At 48.0% G+C, this 19,424-nt stretch overlaps 1 long non-coding RNA gene across 1 annotated transcript in view; it reads right to left on the bottom strand.

Moving 5' to 3' along the window:
• The window catches only part of LOC101938544 (uncharacterized), a 131,528-nt gene extending 113,786 nt beyond the window's left edge, over positions 1-17,742 (bottom strand). Inside the window, exon 1 of the long non-coding RNA XR_010594980.1 lies at positions 17,679-17,742. This is a non-coding gene — a long non-coding RNA (uncharacterized LOC101938544). The remainder of the gene's footprint in view (positions 1-17,678) is intronic.
• Positions 17,743-19,424: the final 1,682 nt, after the last annotated feature.

The following is a 19,424-nucleotide window of genomic DNA, read 5'->3' as shown; positions in this document are numbered from 1 at the left end:
AGTCGCCCAACCAATCAGGAGAGGGCTTACTGGGAGCCAATAAGAAGGCAGATTGGAGCCAGCCAATCAGGGCCCAGCTTAGCCATATAAAAGGCTGCCCAGAGCAGGAGCAGTCAGTCTGTCCCAGGCCTTCAGAGGGGAAGGTCTGTCTCCAGAGCTGGGAGGCCAGCACCACGGACAGCGCAGTGCAGGCCAGCCTGAGAGAGTGGGAGAAGGCCCTACTCCATAGCCTGCTAGGCGGCAGGCCTGGGAGGAGGAGGCCTAGCGTAGCGAAGGGCTGTTGGGGAAGCGGTCCAGAGGGATAGTCAGAGGAGGAAGGAGAAGGAAGACAGTGAGACTGTCACCCGAGGGCCTCTGGACCGGGACTCAGAGTAGTGGGCGGGCCTGAGTCCCCCCCCCCCTTTTTCCCCCTTTGTTTGCTGTGCTGCCCCACGCAAAGCCACGGGCCGCAGGGAGTGGCCGGTCAGAACCATACCAGGTCCTGGACTGTGAGGATCGGACTCGAGGGTGTGGGGCTGTTGTGTAACCACCCCCCGAAAGGGGGTGTGATTGGACAAAGGGACACTGTCGGAGGGCAGTGCTCCGGAAGAGGACGCCGACGTCGGGAGCAACGCAAGTCCGTGCACCCCACAGAGGCGAGACGACAGGCGGAACGCCACCCAAAGAGGGCGCTCTACTGGCGCAAAACTAATTCTCCGAAGCGGCCAGGAGGAGGCGCCACACCGGTGAGCTACCGACCCTGTCACAGGTAACAAGAAGTGTTTCTAAAGGTATGTTAACAAAAAGAAGACGGTCAGGTAAAGGGTGGGGCCCTTACTGAATGCGGGAGGCTACCTAGTGACAGATGACATGGAAAAGCTGAAGTACTCAATGCTGTTTTTGCCTCCGTCTTCACAGCCAAGGTCAGCTCCCAGACTGCTGCACTGGGCAGCACAGTATGGGGAGAAGGTGAGAAGCCCTCTTCAGTGAAAGAACAAGTTAAGGACTATTTAGAAAAACTGGACATACACATGTCCATGGGGCCAGATGCAATGCCTCCGAGGGTGCTGAGGGAGTTGGCTGATGTGAGCGCAGAGACATTGGCCATTATCTTTGAAAACTCATGGTGATCAGAGGAGGTCCCAGATGACTGGAAAAAGGGAAATATAGTGCCAATCTTTAAAAAAGGGAAAAAGGCGATTCCGAGGAACTACAGACCGGTCAGCCTAACCTCAGTCTCTGGAAAAAAAACATGGAGCAGGTCCTCAAGGAATCCATTTTGAAACACTTGGAGGAGAGGAAGGTGATCAGGAACAGTCAACATGGATTCACCAAGTGCAAGTCATGCCTGACCAAGCTGATTGCCTTCTATGATGAGATAACTGTCTCTATTGATAAGGGGAAAGTGGTGGACATGATATACCTTGACTTTGACAAAGCTTTTGATACGGTCTCTCACAGTATTCTTGCCAGCAAGTTAAAGAAGTATGGATTGGATGAATGGACTATAAGGTGGATAGAAAGCTGACTAGATTGTCTGGCTCAATGGGTAGTGATCAACGGCTTGATGTCCAGTTGGCAGTCGGTTTTAAGTGGAGTGCCCCAAGGGTTGGTCCTGGGGTGGGTTTTATTCAATATTTTCAATATCATTAAAAGATGGATGATGGGATGGATTGCACTTTCAGCAAGTTCGCGGATGACAGTAAACTGGGGGGAGAGGTAGAAAAGCTGCGGGGTAGGGATAGGGTCCAGAGTGACCTAGACATATTGGAGGATTGTGCCAAAAGCAATCTGATGAGGTTCAACAAGGACAAGTGCAGAGTCTTGAACTTAGGATGGAAGAATCCCATGTACCGCTACAGGCTGGGGACCGACTGGTTAAGTGGCAGTTCTGCAGAAAAGGAACTGGGGATTACAATGGACGAGAAGCTGGATATGAGTCAACAGTGTGCCCTTGTTGCCAAGAAGGCTAATGGCATATTGGGCTGCATTAGTAGGAGCGTTGCCAGCAAATCGAGGCAAGTGATTATACCCCTCTATTCGTCACTAGTGAGGCCACAGATGTATTACTGTGTCCAGTTTTTGGCTCCCCACTACAGAAAGGATATGGACAAATTGAAGAGTCCCGTGGAGGGCAACAAAAATGATCAGGGGGCTCGGGCACATGACTTATGAGGAGAGGCTGAGGGAACTGGGCTTATTTAGTCTGCAGAAGAGAAGAGTGAGGGGGGATTTGATAGCAGCCTTCAACTACCTGAAGAGGGGTTCCAAAGAGGATGGAGTTAGGCTGTTCTCAGTGGTGGCAGATGACAGAACAAGGAGCAATGATCTCAAATTGCAGTGCGGTAGGTCTAGGTTGGATATTAGGAAAAACTATTTCACTAGGAGGGTGGTGAAGCTCTGGAATGGGTTGTGACGGGTGGGATCACAGAGACCCCCTTGGGACTGCCACCTGATGTGCTGAGACTACCTCTGAGCCCATTTTCCCTGCTAGCTTGGGACTTCAGTACCCTGTCTTGTTGAGCCTGACACGCTAGCCTGCTACAAACACAGATCCAGGACTGAACCACATCCCCCACAAGCTGCTGACTTAACTGAAAACAGCTTAGAAAGTGCTCCTGTCTCTAGCACCCAGACACCCAGATCCCAATGGGATTCAAACCCCAAATATAACACTGATGTAGTAATTAAGGCCTGGAGGAGCAAACAGCTGTGCATATCTCTCTATCAGCGGACAATTTATGAGTTTACCCCATATAAGCTTTATACAGGATAAAACGGATTTATTTGGGGTTTGGATCCCATTGGGAATTGGTTATCTGGATGCTGGAGAGAGGAGTACCCACTAAGTGGTTTTCAGTTAAAGCCTGCAGCTTGTGGGAGCTGGCGCCTGGGGCTGACTTGTAAGTGGGGGAGGGCGTATGCCCCCCCCCCCCCCATGCCCAAATGGAGCCCTGCTGGGCACGCCAGGGCTCCAGGTTTCAGCTCAGGGTTTCAGCTGATGCCGCCCAGTTCTGGTGCGCCGCACACCTGGCAGGGCTCCATTTAGGGAGGGGGGCACCTGCCCCCCCCCAAGTCCTGAGTCAGTCCCGGGTGCCATCTCCCACAAGCCCGCCAGCATATGGCCACTCACCCCTCTCCCTGCACTAGCCCTAGGGGTGCTGAGAGCCTGGTTACTGCCTGCAGGGGTGGCGGAACAGTGGGGGCCAGGCAGGCACTGCTCACCGCAGCGCGGCACTTGGCTGCCAGAAAGCCGGGGGGCAGCAGGGCTGTGACCCTCTCCCAGCCCACCTCTGCAGGCGGCAGGTGAATCCGGGGGCAGGAGAGGGGCCAGGCCAGCTCAGCTCGTTGCCTGTCCCTCGCGTTCTCACCCCCTCTCCAGCCTGCAGCTCCGCCTGCCCGCTCCCCAGGACTGGCTCCGGTCCGGTCTTCCCGGCAGCAGGTCCCAGGGCGTGAAGTAACTGTCCCCACTGAGCAGCTGTGACTCACCCAGCTGCTGCAGGTAACGCGGGGAGTCTCGGGGTGCCCCGCAGGGCTGCAGGGCTCTGGGAGGCTCAGGAAGGCAGCTAAGACCTGGCGAGTGGAGGACAGTGTTGTGCGTGCTGTGGGGTAGGGATGGAAGGCTGTGTTTGTGTGTTTGTGTTGTGCTGTGTATGCAGGTGGCGGCGTGTGTGTTTGGATTATTTGTTGTGTGTGAGGTTGTTTTGTGTGTATGTTTTGTATCACGCTGTATGGGTATTTTGTGTTGGGGTTGTGTGTTTCTGTTTTTTGTATGTTTTGTGTTGTGCTGTGCCTGTATTTGGATTGGGTTGTGCTCTGTGTGCATGTGTTTTTGTTGGGTTTGTGTGGTTGTGCTGTATATGTTTTTTGTGATGTGCTGTGTGTGTGGTTGGACTGGGCTGTATGTTTCCAGTCAGAAGCTTAAAATCTCTCTTTCATGTCTCCTCTAAATTTCCCCAGCTTCAGAGACCGGGAATTAGCCCCTCAATAAGGCTATGAGATCCCAGCAGCTAAACAGGGCTACTGGAGGCAGTGCAACAAAAATCCAAATCCAAATTAAACACCCGCCCAGGAGGAGAGAGGATGGGAATAGGACATATTTTTCGCCCCCAATGATATTTACTTATTTCTGGTGCTTTCAAATGCTGTCCAAAATGTATTTACTTTTTTTTTAAGGTATTTTGTGAAAGAAGAAAAAAATCAAGAAAAATGAGAACATAACAATTGTTACCCTATAATACTGTTGCAAACAGCATGGATACGTTTGCTGATTAATGCTGACAATTTTAAAAGGTTCAACTGTTTAAAGTCAATATGTAAAGACATATGACACAGTTTTAAGTTTGCCTGGGATGCTTCCCAGTTTTTCTGAAGCGTGATATTTTTTTTTTAGACAAGGTAGATAACATGAGGCTTTTATTCTTATTTTTGGATTCACACTCAAGTTGTAATACACAGACTTTGAGGCCAGGACATTTTCTTTTTAAGGGAATGCTGTGAATTCATTTCAGAAAGTCTGGATTATTATACACTGTGAGTTATTAGTTAAATTCCTACAAAGGAGGAGGCATGGGAAAGGCACACCAAAGTTTCCAAGCTGTGGCCTGAGATAAATAGCTTGTCATAATAGATTTTAGAAAATTAGACTAATGCAAAGCACAGAAAAAAATATATAGAGAAAAGGACAAATGCATTCCCCTGGCTGTGAAGTTACTGAATGTTCAGGGCTAGAGAATGCATAGATGAGGGAAGGATGGACATTTCCTTAGATTTCTCTACTACAAATGAATCATTATGGATCCCAGTCCGCAAACACATCTCTGCTTGCGAATAACTTTGGAGCCATTCCAGTCTATTAATAAAGTACATATTATAAGCTTTTAAAAGTTATATACTCTTCAGAGGATGGGATTGGCCCAGTTCTTTGGATTTCTTTCCACAGTAACAATTTTTGGGCTCAATCCTGCACATTACAAGAATAATCTTTGCTCATGCAAGTAATCCTATTGAGCTTACATTAACTTCAATTGGACTGCTGATGGGAGTAAGGAGTAGTCAGATGAAATAGGGTTTTCAGAATCAGGTCCTTAAACATGTCTCTGTCAGTTTTAACTTTTTTCTTTTCAAAATATTCAAAGCAATTACACCTTGTTTAGTAATTATCAAATGCCAGTTTTAATATTAAAGGGGTGAGAGCAGAGATGATAGAGGGTGGGGGGAGAGGAATGAGCAGAGGGCAGGGCCTTGAAGGATGGGAAGGAGCAGGGGTGTCTGGTTTTCAGAAATTGGAAAGTTGGTAACCCTAACTAGCCTCCCCACATACTAAGTGCCCATGGCCCCCCAGAGTTTTGAAATCCAGTCAAAAACCTCTGGCGGTCTGGCTTTGGTCCGCAATCTGCCTATTGACTACCCCTGCAATAGGCCCTGGGTATATTACACAGAATTGTATGTGTTCGTTGAACAGGGGCACTTGTGGTGTGAAAAATGTTTCTCTTGAGTCTGGACCTTAACTAACCTTGACCAAGAAATCTGGACCTTGACAAAAAATAATTAACTACCCTTGGACTGACCAACCCAGGAATATTTGCTAGGATTCCTTGAGCCTGAAAGAAGAGCGGAACCTTCACCAGCTCCCTCTTTAAGACTCCAGTCCCAGGCCCTAGGCAGCATCAGCAGCCTGGGTTCCCTGCCAAAGCACAAACATCTACCCTGGGGCCACCTCCTCTCTCTGTGGTGATTTCCTTTGTCCCACACATCTGTATTGAGGACAAAACCTCGGGAACAGGGTAGCACAGCCCCCGAGATTTCCTTATTCACTCTCCGAGGGTCAGTATGCCCTACTGCACGTCTCAAGAATGTCTTTTTATTTTTCTCCTTTTGAAAGTAAATTGTTGTATTTCTGTCTCTTCATATGACCCCTGGCCCTGTTGAATGCAGATGATTGGAAGTGCCTTCTCTTGACATTTCTTTTGCCATTGTACTTGTGTACTGATGAAGTGACCAAACTGAATGCAGGATTTGTGGTAAAGGAAAGACAGACATTTCGGTGAAATAGCGATGTACTCTGCGTGATTTCTGATACTGATTTCACTGAAGGTTCATCCACAGAAAACTTCTGGCTTCCCCACTGGTCAGTACTCAGCTCAGCATCGATTTTAAACTATATTTGTAGATCATCATGGAAATAAATATTGCACTGTGTGAACATGATCAGTTTTACTAGGGTTTCTAGTAACAACTCAGTGATTGGTTACTTGTTTTAGCTTTATTGCTTTAGTGGAAACCCAGATTCTTATTAACCCTCCTCTTGTCATTATTTTCTATAAAATTCATTTATTGTCCAAGCAGAAATATTCATCCTCCACATTTATTGCTAATGGGGAATTCTTTTCAGTTTGTTTAATTTCAGGTGTGAATTATGAGGGAGAATTTCCCATTTATCTCCTTGGATTCAATGAAGGTTACAGATCTGAACTAGGTTTAGGAACAACCCTGTTGCTCATCTCAGAATATTCTCTTTCTGGGTTTCCACTTTTAACACATGCCTAATAGAACATTCAATGTAACCTCCCCCCAACGTCAAACAGCCAGCAATATCCAGAGGTGGCCCACCCTTGTCGCTTGGTTTGTTGTATCTCAGCCTCTCCCCAAGGAAACTGGAAACTGCACAGTTCATCTGGCAAGAAAAACTTCCACCCGGGGGAAGAATTCAGAGAGGATTTAATATGAAAAAGGCAAATTTCAAGCTGAAGAAATTATAGACAAAAACAGCAGGAATCTTCCCCCCCTTCAAGGGATGGAAAATTATACAAAGAAAGTTTATGAACCTTTTCCAACTCCACTAGTATTTCCTGCAACTTCACACAAATCGTATAAAAACACCTACTTTGTCTATCTACCAGGCAGGGACTGTCTGTAGGCCATCACAACAGAGGGAGCATTTCTGAGAGAAAAAGGCAAAGCATTTACATCATCACTAGGTTATTTTTTCCAATCAAATCGTTCTGATATTGATCCCCCAGAGTCACCATGTTCCACATCATCATAACCTGCATCTCCAGGAAGCAGGAACGGGGTTTCCCTGTCCCTCCCAGAGACAACTTCACTAGTTAGCGAGTGCAGACTCCCACCTGAAAATGCCAAGGGAGACACATACAGTCAGTGGATTCAGTCTATGGTGATGTGCAGCAGCAGAGCAAGGTGGAGTTTACAGCAGTGTTTCTCAAACTCATTTGATCACCCCCCTTCTTTGTGTCCATTATAGTTGACGCCTCCCACCCCAACCACACAAGTACATACACTGATTAATAAAGATCAACATGCAGCTCTCACTAAATATTACAAACAGAAAGGCATTGAATAAAAAAGAGCCATTTAAGTATATAGCTCTCCGTCTGCCCAGCTCTGAAGGCAGCACTACCATCATCAGCAGCAGAGACGTGAGAGTGGCAACACCATACTCTGCCATCCTCACGTCTGCATCGCTGCTGGTGGCAGCACTGCCTTCAAAGCTGGGTGCCTGGAAAGGAGACACCACTCTCTGTTCTGGCTTCTCATGCCACTCCAGAATATATTATGTGTGCCACAGTTGAGAATCTCTGCTCTACAGTAATGATTAGGAACTGTTTCCCCTTCAGTCTTCTGGCAGCTCTATGACAAGCTCTAATCCATCATCTCTGTAAATAGTCTGGAAAGTAAAACCTTTGGTTTCCAGAACAGCTAATATTGCCAAGCTATAACTCAATTTACCTGTTACTTTATGGAGAAAACCCAAGCACTTACCAACCAGAAGCGCTTAGGGTACGTCTATACTTACCCGCTGGTTCGGCGGCAAGCAATCGATCTTCTGGGATCGATTTATTGCGTCTTGTCTAGACACGATAAATCGATCCTGGAAGTGCTTGCCGTCGACGCTGGTAATCCTGCTCCGCGAGAGGAGTAGGCAGAGTCGACGGAGGAGCCTGCCTGCCATGTGTGGACCTGCGGTAAGTACCTTTAAGTTCGAACTAAGATACTTCGACTTCAGCTACGTTATTCATGTAGCTGAAGTTGTGTATCTTAGTTCGAACTGGGGGCTTAGTGTGGACCAGCCCTTATTTAAGAACGTCATAACTTTCACTCTGCCCTAACAATGAACATAAGCAAGTTATTCTTATCAAGTACTAAGCAATGCACATTTCCTCACCACTGCACCTCTTCTGGGATATCCTATGGTGTCTCTGCTCATGGCAAAATTGGGAAGGGGGGAGATTTTGGCCAAGGACAATGCGCAAAACCCGACTTTTACAGGACATGTCCTGTCTTTTTAACATTTGCACAGCAGTAACAGGACTTTGATTCATAGGATTCTGCCTAAAAGATACATGCACAATGAACTGGTGGGAATCGAGCACATCCAGGGTGTGGCAGCCATACAAGGATTGGAACCTAGAGGCAGAAAGTTCCTAGGTATCTTGCTGGTTTTGACCACAAAATACCACCCAGCAGGGACCCTGCTGTTCCTTTCCCCATTGCAGGCACCGAAGCCTCACAGGCGTTGGGTTGGCCAGGGCTGTACCCTTGCTGTGTACTCCACATTTCAATCCCTCTGCAGACACAGTGTGAAGTGTAAACAGTTCTCCACTCACCTGTCTGTGAATCCCTGTCCCTGTCACTCACCCCAGTGCCTTGCTCATAATTCTGCTCCAAAGCAGGGTCACCTTCAGGATCAGACACTTCTCTGGCATCATCATAACCATCCCCTGGGACATCTCCAGGCAAAGCAGGGACATCTGATGTAAAGAAGTGACGTAATTAAGGGAATAGTCACAGTGAAGACATAATTAAACTACAAGCTGCAGATGCACCAGCCTCACTGGTCCCTGGGGATTTCTCAGCACTTAACTTCCACCTCAGGGTGGTAAGCAGAGCCCTCCTCTGGAACCTCAGACTGGGGGGTTTACATATCACATTGATTTGATACATTTCAATAGCTGGTTGAGTGGATCCTAGAACTCCCAGCTGACAAGGGGGAGTTCTAGAAAGAGGTGACTGGGGTCTAGTCCAGAGGGATTGTTCCACAAGGCATTTGGTTACAATCATCATGAATGTAAATGACTTGGAATTGTCCAGAGTTTGTTCCCGGCTTCCTAAACTTGACATGATTTTTAAAATGTCTTTTCAATGTGTTCTCCTGATAAAGTTTACGCCATAAACTGCCATCAGTCTCCAATGTGCTGACACCACTGGGAGCTGAGACAGCTAATAAGGGTGCGAAATTGGCCCTTTGGTGTAAAATCTCTGTCCCACCCACCCCCAGTCACAGTGTGTCTGACACAGATGTATATAAGCTGCCATAGCTGCATGCCAAGAAAGGCTGGCAGGGAACATTGCTGTTATGTAAAGGTCTCTGCTTTGGTGCGTTGCCTTTACAAATAGTGAGTAACCCTAGTGCTCAGGGCAGTGAGGGTCCCAGGTCAGTGACCTGAGCCAAGTACCGTGTGGGCAGCTCCTGAGCAAACTGCTCCTTCCGTCCCTGCAAGCAGCCTCTATTTTGACCTAGGACATCACACGCTTCTAGGGTGACCAGATGTCCCGATTTTATAGGGACAGTCCCGATTTTTGGGTCTTTTTCTTATATAGGCTCCTATTACCCCCCACCCCCGTCCCGATTTTTCACCCTTGCTGTCTGGTCACCCTACACGCTTCCCTACCCCTGGGCCTCCACACAGCTCTTGTAATGCACTTGGTCAGCGCCCCACGTTACGCCAATAGACAATACTGGTGGGTGAACTTTGTGGTTTTCTTAACAAACCACTATTGTCCCTTCTGGGAAATACAATTAGTTTTTCGTCAGGGTGACGTTGCTTCCAGGAGGCTGATTCACTGCTCACCTCGGCCGTCTGGAGTCTGGGAGACATCGTTCAAGGCAGGCTCCTCCACGTTATCGTAATCCAGCTGAGACCCCCCTGGGGAAGCTCCCTCTGGAACAGCAAACACCACACTCAGCCCCTGGCACCAACAGCGTCTCTTTAGGTCAGGTGGACCTTATACTAGAGCTGTTTATCATGGCATGTGAGAGGAAAAGTCACAGGGAACCCATGGTGAGAAAGGCACAAGTCAGAGAACTACAGTGAAACAGGAGTCCCAGAAATAACTAGGGGCCAATCCTGTCCCTGCAGAATCCAACAGCAGCTCTTGCATGTGTTTCAGTGGGAGCAGGATCTGGGCTTGTGTTGAGATAACAGGCTGGGACACGGGCGCTGCCAGGCCTGTGTGAATCCAGCTGATCTCTGCAGATGGGTTTGAATTTTCCTGTTACCCTGGGGAGGGGGAACCTCCCCTCTGCAGGAATTAAAGCTCCCGCTGGGAGGTCACTGGCCTGATCCTTTGTGAGCTCCTGCTCTCCACTAGCCTCTCAGGCAGCCCAGGCCTCAGCTTGGCAGCGCTCCAGCTTCTCAGCAGAACTGGCTCATCTGGTCAGTGTCTCCTCCCCCAGCCCCAGGCTAAACTCCCACAGGGCCCAAATTCATGGACTCCCTTGAGAGCAGCTGGGGTAGAAATGCCGCCCTGTTTATACTTAGAGATGGGCCCAGGTCGGGAAGTTCACATCCACGGGTTTGTTTCAGCCTGTTATAGCGACCGGTGCCAGCTCCAAAACTGAGATCCAGAGCTGGGGTCAGAATCTGAAAATTCCCCCTCCCGCAATGTTCTGGTGGGTTTGGATCAGTGAATTTGGGTGAGCCCATCTGCAATTATTACACAAGACAATTTTCTCATCTCTCTTCCTCCACTGACACCTTCCATCCAAAGAGACTGACACATCTCCTCCAGCTCCTCACCTGGGGAGATCACTGGGAGCCACTCCCAGGGGACTAGAAAGGGAAGGGTAACAGCCCTCCTGTGTACAATACTATAAAATCCCTCCTGGCCAGAGACTCCAAAATCCTTTTACCTGTAAAGGGTTAAGAAGCTCAGGTAACCTGGCTGACACCTGACCCAAAGGACCAATAAGGGGACAAGATACTTTCAAATCTTGGTGGGGGGAAGGCTTTTGTTTGTGCTCTTTGTTTTGGTTGTTGTTCACTCTTGGGACTAAGAGGGACCGGACATCATTCCATGATCTCCAAATCTTTCTGAACAAGTCTCCCATATTTCAAACTTGTAAGTAAGAGCCAGGCAAGGTGGGTTAATTTTATCTTTGTTTTCTCAACTTGTAAATGTTCCTTTTGCTAGAGTGTTTATCTCTGTTTGCTCTTTAAGTTTGATTGCCCTGTAAAGTTAGTTTCCATCCTGATTTTACAGAGATGATTTTTACCTTTCTTTCTTTAATTAAAAGCCTTCTTTTTAAGAACCTGATTGATTTTTCCTTGTTTTAAGATCCAAGGGGTTCTCGATCGGTGTTCACCAGGGAATTGGTGGCGGAGTCTCTCAAGGCTACCCAAGGAAGGGAGTTAGCACTTGGGAGTGGTGGCAGCAAAACCAGATCTAAGCTGGTAGTTAAGCTTAGAAGTTTTCATGCAGGCGCCCACATCTGTACCCTAAAGTTCAGAGTGGGGAAGGAGCCTTGACATGTTCCCATCCTGAGATTCTGGCAGAAATCCTATTCAGTGGGATTAGACCCGACTGTGTAAAATGGGAACCGTGTGTGGGGAAATGGCTGCGATTACAGAAAGTGTCACAGAAATTCTGTTCTCTGCCCAGATTTGGGTCTCTCGGCCTAAGTCTGCCCCTCCCCCATTACCTTGTTCTGATCCAGGATCGTTTTCCCCCTCGCTGTCCCCGGTGTAATACTGCAGCTTCGTCACTGAGTCATCTGAATAGGAGACTGGAGAGACAAGAACCAGAAATTCATCACAGTGAGAACAGCAGAACTGTGGGACTGGAAACACACCCGGGGCCAGGGGCAGGATTTCCAGTCTCAGTCTATTCCTTCTTCTACGGGAGATGGTGACTCACAGGGACTCTGAGCGGTGAGAAGCTGACATAGACTCCCCAAGAGAAATATCCATGTTATTGAAGTAAATGTGACTGAGGGGATGCTACAATGTGACCTGAAAGATGCTGGGGTGAGTGAAGGGCACGTGTCTGGCTGCTGGTCCAGGGAAGTTCCACAATAGTCCTGGCCTCCTCAGCCACAGAGGGGAATCCTCCTTCTTAAGGGTAAATACCCACCTCCCCCATGAATCAGTCAATCAGCTTTCCATGGTGTTTCCAGATTAGGCCAAGAAAGGCCCAGAGCAGAGTCTGTGATTCACTGTAACTATTTTGTCAGTGGTGCTGGGGGATGCCCTGAGCATGTTCCTAGATCCCCACCACAGCACAGCCCTTGGGCAGGATGTTCCCATCAGACATTGAGACAAAATGGCAGAAAGGATAAAAGGGCCGTGACCCAAAGTCATTGAGGCTCTCCTGGGTTGATCTCTCTGCTCCGGAGGCAGGAGGGAGCCGACCCAGCAGACCAGTGCTTGTGGTGGGAGGGGGGCACAGAACATCCCCTGCTCCAATGCTCCAGAGCAGTTTTCAAATGATAGTTTAGCCTGGCCCCAGACAGCCCTCGCTTTCCTGACCCCTCACTGGTTCCATTCCAAAGCTGCAGGATGGGCAGAGTGACATTAACTGTCCCTAGAATTGGGACACTCAGTGTATGGTATGAAGGAAGCCCATCTCTATCAGTCTATTTGTGTATTTGGAACCACTGGGTGAAATTGACAGGAATTTGTGAAATGTTTCGGTGTTCCTGAATCTGCATTTTTCACCAAAACATTTTGCAGTGAAGACTTGTGCCCAGCGCCAGTGACAAGCTCACAGGGATGAAGCTGCAGTGATTTAACTCTGGGTCAGGGCCTCAGATGGAAAGGGCATTAGATAGCTGCTCCCTGTTAAGAGTGAGACACACAGACCTGAGCGACTGAACATCTCCTGCTTCTCTCTCATCAGGTTATAATCAATCTCCTCGTACACGGCCTCAGAGAAGGGATCCAAGGGTCTTCTGGAACCTGAAAACAAAGGTCAGGGTTTGCACAGGGTTATTGAAACCAGAGATGAGAAAAACTATGGGATCATCCAGCCCCTACCCATGGGCCCAGTGTGAGCCTGAACCCTACAGCACATTCCCACTGCTGGAATTTATATGAGCCAGGGGACAGGGTTTCTTTCCACAACAACACTTTGACGATCGTTCCCAGAGTCTGTCAGGAAGCTTCCTCACATTCACCTTAGATGTTCCCTTTTTAATGTCATCCCATTATTCCGGGCTATTCCCCTTCGGAGCAGCTTAAATAATTCTTCCTGCACGCTGGTGTTAATCTGCAAAATGGTGATAACACTTTTTTTCATAGACTTAAGGCCAGAAGGGACCATTAGAATATCTAGTCTGACCTCCTGTATAACACAGGCCACTGCATTTCACCCAGATACCCCTAGGTTTGAGCCCAAAGATGCACTTAGACTAAAGCATTTCAGTCCTCAGCAGAATAAACTCTTGTGTGCCACAGGCAGAAAGCAGGAGCGATTAAGGTACCACCAATGTCCCAGGCCCCTGCAATAGCAAGGAACTGACTAGGTGAGAGATGCCTAGATAATCCTGGCAGGCAATCCATGCTCCATGGTTCAGAGGAAGATGAAAATCCCCTGAGGTCCCTTTTTGCCAATCTGCCCTGGGGGAAAATTCCTTCGTGACCCCAAATCTGACAATCGGTTTGACACTGAGCACGTGGAAAAGACACACCTGCCAGATATCTTAGAAAGAGGTTTCTCTGAACCACCTCAAAGGACTGGTCCAGCCCATCCAATGTCACATCTCCATCTGTAGCTAATGTCTGATAATTCAGAAGAGGGCAAGAAACAAAGGAAAGCAAAATAAAACAAAATATGGGGGCTTCCCAGAATTCTTTCCTGACCCCTGCAGGCGACTAGCTGAAGCCCTGAACCATGAAGTCTGATTATAGTCATTGTCTTACTGAAAAGTTGTGAATATTACGTGTATGTTGATGGCAATCCCATTCTCGGTCTTCTTGCAAAGGAGCTGCTAGCTAATGTTTGTATGTGTGTTATAAATGTCAAATCCCCTACAAGTGCCAGCTTTGAGTACAATACAGTATAATGCTCCTTTTGCGCATTTCTCCTTCCTCAGATTGTCTTTTCTACTGGATCACTCTCTTCACAACTATTTACCACAGCTCTATTTTTATACACTTTTTTCCGCTGAAAATATTTGCAATTTCTCTAGGTTCCTTTTCCATGATGTCTCTACTCATGATATTCAGAATCCCTCCCTGTGACAGATACTGCAACTCCAGGCAGTATCTTTGGGAATCACTATATTAAAGCTATGAATGGTTTATGTTCCACTGTATGTGGGAGGGTTCCCACAGCTCCTCCAGGAAGAAAAAAACAGTGTGTGTGTTTGTTGGGGCCGGAGGGGGTGATTAAGGTGAATCACTGAGTTTGTAAACAACTCCAGAAAGGTAACAACCTTCAGGGTGGTTTACACAGACTGGTTCAAACTGGGTTACCAGAGACCAAGAGACAAAGAAAGACTTTTGGTATGAAAGGCTGAGTTTATACAGACTCAGGGCCTTCATTTTGATTCAGCAAATGGGCAGGACCTTCTGTCCACGCGGATCCCAACACTGAATCATTGGAGGGATGTTGGTCTCCCAGACTGCCCATGAGGAAGACGGGTGAATTCCGGTATGTTCAGCAAGTGTGAAGGAATGTTTATTGTTTTTAATGTTTTCTCTGTCATACTTTTATCCTAATAATAAGGTGCAGTCTGCTGAGAGAGAGCTGGGTGGTAACTTGTAACTGCTGGCAACACACTGCTCATAGCCCTTGGGGAGAACGCACAGCATGGGGGCTGGCCTGTAAGCAGACTGGTTTGCTGGGGGTATCACAGTGGAAGGCAGGGGGCTGTGCAGTATTAAAAACCCCTGGCCACAAGGAGGTGGGACAGGGGGTTTCCACCCAGTGACAGGTGGCGTCTGGAGGCCTGAGCAGACACTCCTGGAGTGGATCACTGGAGGGTTGGGGGGATACAGATGCAGCTTCTCTGAAACTGTGACGCTCACTAGCTAGTATCATCTCCAGATTTCATGGCTGGGCTGTTCCACTGCCAGACAGTTAATGAAATATTAAATGAGAGAGGAGTTAACAGGCCCCCTCGTCCACCCCACCCAGCCTGGAATTGCCCCTCACCCTCACACCCTGCAGCCCCCCTGCTATTCATATATTCATAGATTCTAGGGCTGGAAGGGACCTCGAGAGTTCATTGAGTCCAGTCCCCTGCCCTCATGGCAGGACCAAATACTGTCTAGACCATCCCTGATAGACATTTATCTAACCTACTCTTAAATATCTCCAGAGATGGAGATTCCACAACCTCCCTAGGCAGTTTATTCCAGTGTTTGACCATCCTGACAGTTAGGAACTTTTTCCTAATGCCCAACCTAAACCTCCCTTGCTGCAGTTTAAGCCCATTGCTTCTTGTTCTATCCTTAGAGGTTAAGGTGAACAAGTTTTCTCCCTCCTCCTTATGACACCCTTTTAGATACTTGAAAACTGCTATCATGTCCCCTCTCAGTCTTCTCTTTTCCAAACTAAACAAACCCAATTCTTTCAGCCTTGCTTCATAGGTCATGTTCTCACGACCTTTAATCATTCTTGTTGCTCTTCTTTGGACCCTCTCCAATTTCTCCTCATCTTTCTTGAAATGCGGTGCCCAGAACTGGACATAATACTCCAGTTGATGCCTAACCAGCACAGAGTAGAGCGGAAGAATAACTTCTTGTGTCTTGCTCACAACACACCTGTTCATGCATCCCAGAATCATGTTTGCTTTTTTTGCAACAGCATCACACTGTTGACATATATTTAGCTTGTGGTCCACTATAACACCTAGATCCCTCTCTGCCGTACTCTTTCCTAGACAGTCTCGTCCCATTTTGTATGTGTGAAACTGATTGTTCCTTCCTAAGTGGAGCACTTTGCATTTGTCTTTATTAAACTTCATCCTGTTTAACTCAGACCATTTCTCCAATTTGTCCAGATCATTTTGAATTATGACCCTGTCCTCCAAAGCAGTTGCAACCCCTCCCAGTTTGGTATCATCTGCAAACTTAACAAGCGTACATTCTATGCCAATATCTAAGTCGTTGATTAAGATATTGAACAGAGCCGGTCCCAAAACAGACCCCTGCGGAGCCCCACTTGTTATATCTTTCCAGCAGGATTGGGAACCATTAATAACTACTCTCTGAGTATAGTTATCCAGCCAGTTATGCACCCACATTATAGTAGCCCCATTGCAGAGGCATTTCACACAGTGACACCAATCGGGACCCACCTCTGCGCTGTGCCCTGGCACTTCGCACTTGCGCCCCCAGGATGATTAAGACCAGGCAGAGCAGGGCCCCCATGATAATGCAGATGACCACGGGTGCCGTGACTCTTCCACTGTCAGTCGGAGGGCGGCGCGGGGGAGCTGGATGGAAATGAACATGCAACAGGGAGAGATTAACCTGTGAGCATTGGAGGAGGGGGGGGTCCTGGGGAGCTCCCCAGTCAGTCATTGCATGGCCCAGGACAGCAGGGTAATGGGCTGGGACAGTCTGTGTGCCATGGGGGCAGCTCACAGGCTGCTGTTTAAATCATGGGCCCTGCTCTGTCAGCTGGAACCAGAAGACAGGAATCCTCTGGCTTTAGCAGGGCCTGCAGCTCCCACCCGGGTGTCCTTCCCCCTCAGATTTCACAGGCCATGGAAAGGAGCTCCTTCCCTCAGGCTGCAGTTTGCAGCTCCTCCTCTGTGACCCTGCAACAGGGAAATTTAACTCTTGATGGGAGGAGGGGGATGCTTTCACTGGGATATTTGGAGAATCTGTCCTCTCTGTCAGATCTGCAAAGGGAAAGGGAGGAGAGTTGGAGGTTGGAGCGAGGGGGAGGTGACATGCTTGTTACCGGGGGAATGTCCCTTCTGAGAGTCCCTGGTTGTCTCCATCTGTCACCTCCACAAACTCCATCACAGCAGCACAGGGCCTGTTTGTTAGTGATTTAGAGTCCAAGTCCTTTGTGCTCTGTGCAGCGATGAGGACTTTAGTTACAAACCAGCACACTGAGGTCTGTGATGGATGCAGGGGTTATGTGGGCTGATGTTTGAGTCAATCTGACCCCACAAAGGTCCCACCCCACAGCATCCATGATGCTCCTGCACACAGGAGATGGAAAGGCCTGGTCTGGGACCAAAGGGATGGGGGGCAGAGGCTGATCCATCCTCCTCCCTGAAAATTACAGCATGTAGCAGAAACATCTCCTGTCACTCACCTGAGCAATTCACAGCAGCATCTTCCTTATGACCACAGTTGCTCTCACCCCAGGGCTTGGCAGGACAGTCCCAGAGAGATGACTCTGTCCCTCTGCAATTCACCGTCTCCACCCAGATGGGACCAGTCCCCTCGCTGAATGCAGCCTCGCCCAGGGCAGATACAGCAGATCCACAGCCCAGTAGTTTACACACAACGTTAGCATCCGCCATGTCCCAGGAGTCATCACAAACTGTTCCCCAGGAGCCACGGTACCAAACCTCCACTCTCCCTGAGCATCTGTCCTTTCCTCCCACGACACGTAACTTCTCCTGGTCTGAAAATGCAGAAACCTCACATGTTACTGGGACAGCTGGGTAAGTCCTTAGGGTCCAAGGGTGAGACACAGAGAAGCAGAGATACCTGTGCAGCTTGGAGAGTTCGGGCATTCGGCAAACAGGGTCTGAGTTGGTTTTGCTTTTTTTCCTATGGAGGGAAAAAGCTGAGGTGAATGCACTGGGTTGTGTGTGTGATGTGGGAGTAGAATTTATCTGTATTTTAAACCCCTAATTTCAGCACTGTATGAACTGAAATGTGAACTCTGGGTCATTTCATACCTAATTAATTTACTATTCAGCTGTTACTCAGACACACAGGCCAACATTGATTAAGTTCCATGTTTGTTGTTAATCAGACAAATGCTTATTCCTGTAAAACATCATGAAAATATGTGTGTATACTGTGTTGAGAATTTAAATCTGCCTACACTGAGATGTGAACAACAACAAGTTCTATCCTAACCCTTCAATTAATAAAACACATTGTGTACATGTGTGTTTGCATGCACGCATGCAGGTAGTTTCAGAATTACCAGTGCAAGAAATATGGGTCTCTTCTGCTCGGTTATCACAGGACTTTGGATCCCAGGGCTCTGACGGGCACTGCCAGAGGGAGCTGTGCTGCTCACTGCATACAATATGGTCCAGCCATGTGGGACCAGAACCTGCTCCATATTCAAATTCTCTTTCAATCTGCCCTCCATCTCCACAGTTCAGCTGTTTGCAGACAATTGCTGCGGCGTCTCCAGACATCTGATTGGAGCAAACACTGCCCCACGTCCCATTGTAGAAAACCTCCAGCCGTCCAGCACAGTCACTGTCACTCACCAGCCTCAGATCTGTGAACTCTAGAAGGAAATGCACAAAAAGGGAATTTAAATCGTCTGATTCTGAAATGAACTGGGGTGTGAAGAGTGAAATCTCAGCGATTGCTAATGATCCTGTGCATCATTCTGCAGGAGCTACTGCTAGAGAACCACTCCAAGAATGAGAGACTCTTTTGCACACCACATGCCCCTTAGAAATACAGTGGGCATTTCTGGAAGGCATTACCAGCAGCTACATTCAGATTGTAATGATAAAGGCCGGGAAGGATTGTGACATTGGCAGGCCAGATGCCAGTTCTTGCTCAGGCTGCACCTGAGAACCTACAATCTCATAGCAGGAGACCAGGCCAGGTCACCTGTATGTTAGTTTTGCTCAAAACAGGTATTAGTCTTGTAAGAATGTATTTAGTGTTTAGACTCTATGAAATGGTGGCTAATTGCTGCAGGCATTAATCTCACTTGTAATGCCTGTGGTCCATGCTACAAGAAAATATGTAAGTTTTGCTTTATAACTGAACATGTTTGCTCTGAACTTGTGAACTCAGGCATGAAAATGATCTCCCGCATCCATCCCTTGCATGTAGTACATGCAGAAGGCCTCATCCCATCCCTTTGAAGGCTGGAATGGGGAAATAAAAATAGCAGATGTGAAGATTGTTCATCTTTTTGGCTGTTTGAACTGTGACAGGGCTAGAGACACCAAACTGAAGCCAGAGACCCCAAGGGGGTCAGCGCATCAGCACTGAAGGACATTTGAAATTGACAGATCACTACAACTCTGTCACTCCTAGGATGTAAATGGTAACTCATTTGTGTGTAGATGTTTGCTTGCTTTAACTGTTTGAATAACCCTTTTATGTGGGGAGGGATAGCTCAGTGGTTTGAGCATTGGCCTGCTAAACCCAGGGTTGTGAGTTCAATCCTTGAGGGGGCCACTTAGGGATCTGGGGCAAAATCAGTACTTGGTCCTGTTAGTGAAGGCAGGGGGCTGGACTCGATGACCT

Source organism: Chrysemys picta, unplaced genomic scaffold (genome assembly GCF_011386835.1).
Source record: "Chrysemys picta bellii isolate R12L10 unplaced genomic scaffold, ASM1138683v2 scaf1, whole genome shotgun sequence".
Lineage (NCBI taxonomy): Eukaryota > Metazoa > Chordata > Testudines > Emydidae > Chrysemys > Chrysemys picta.
This window is presented reverse-complemented; position numbering and strand designations above follow the sequence as displayed.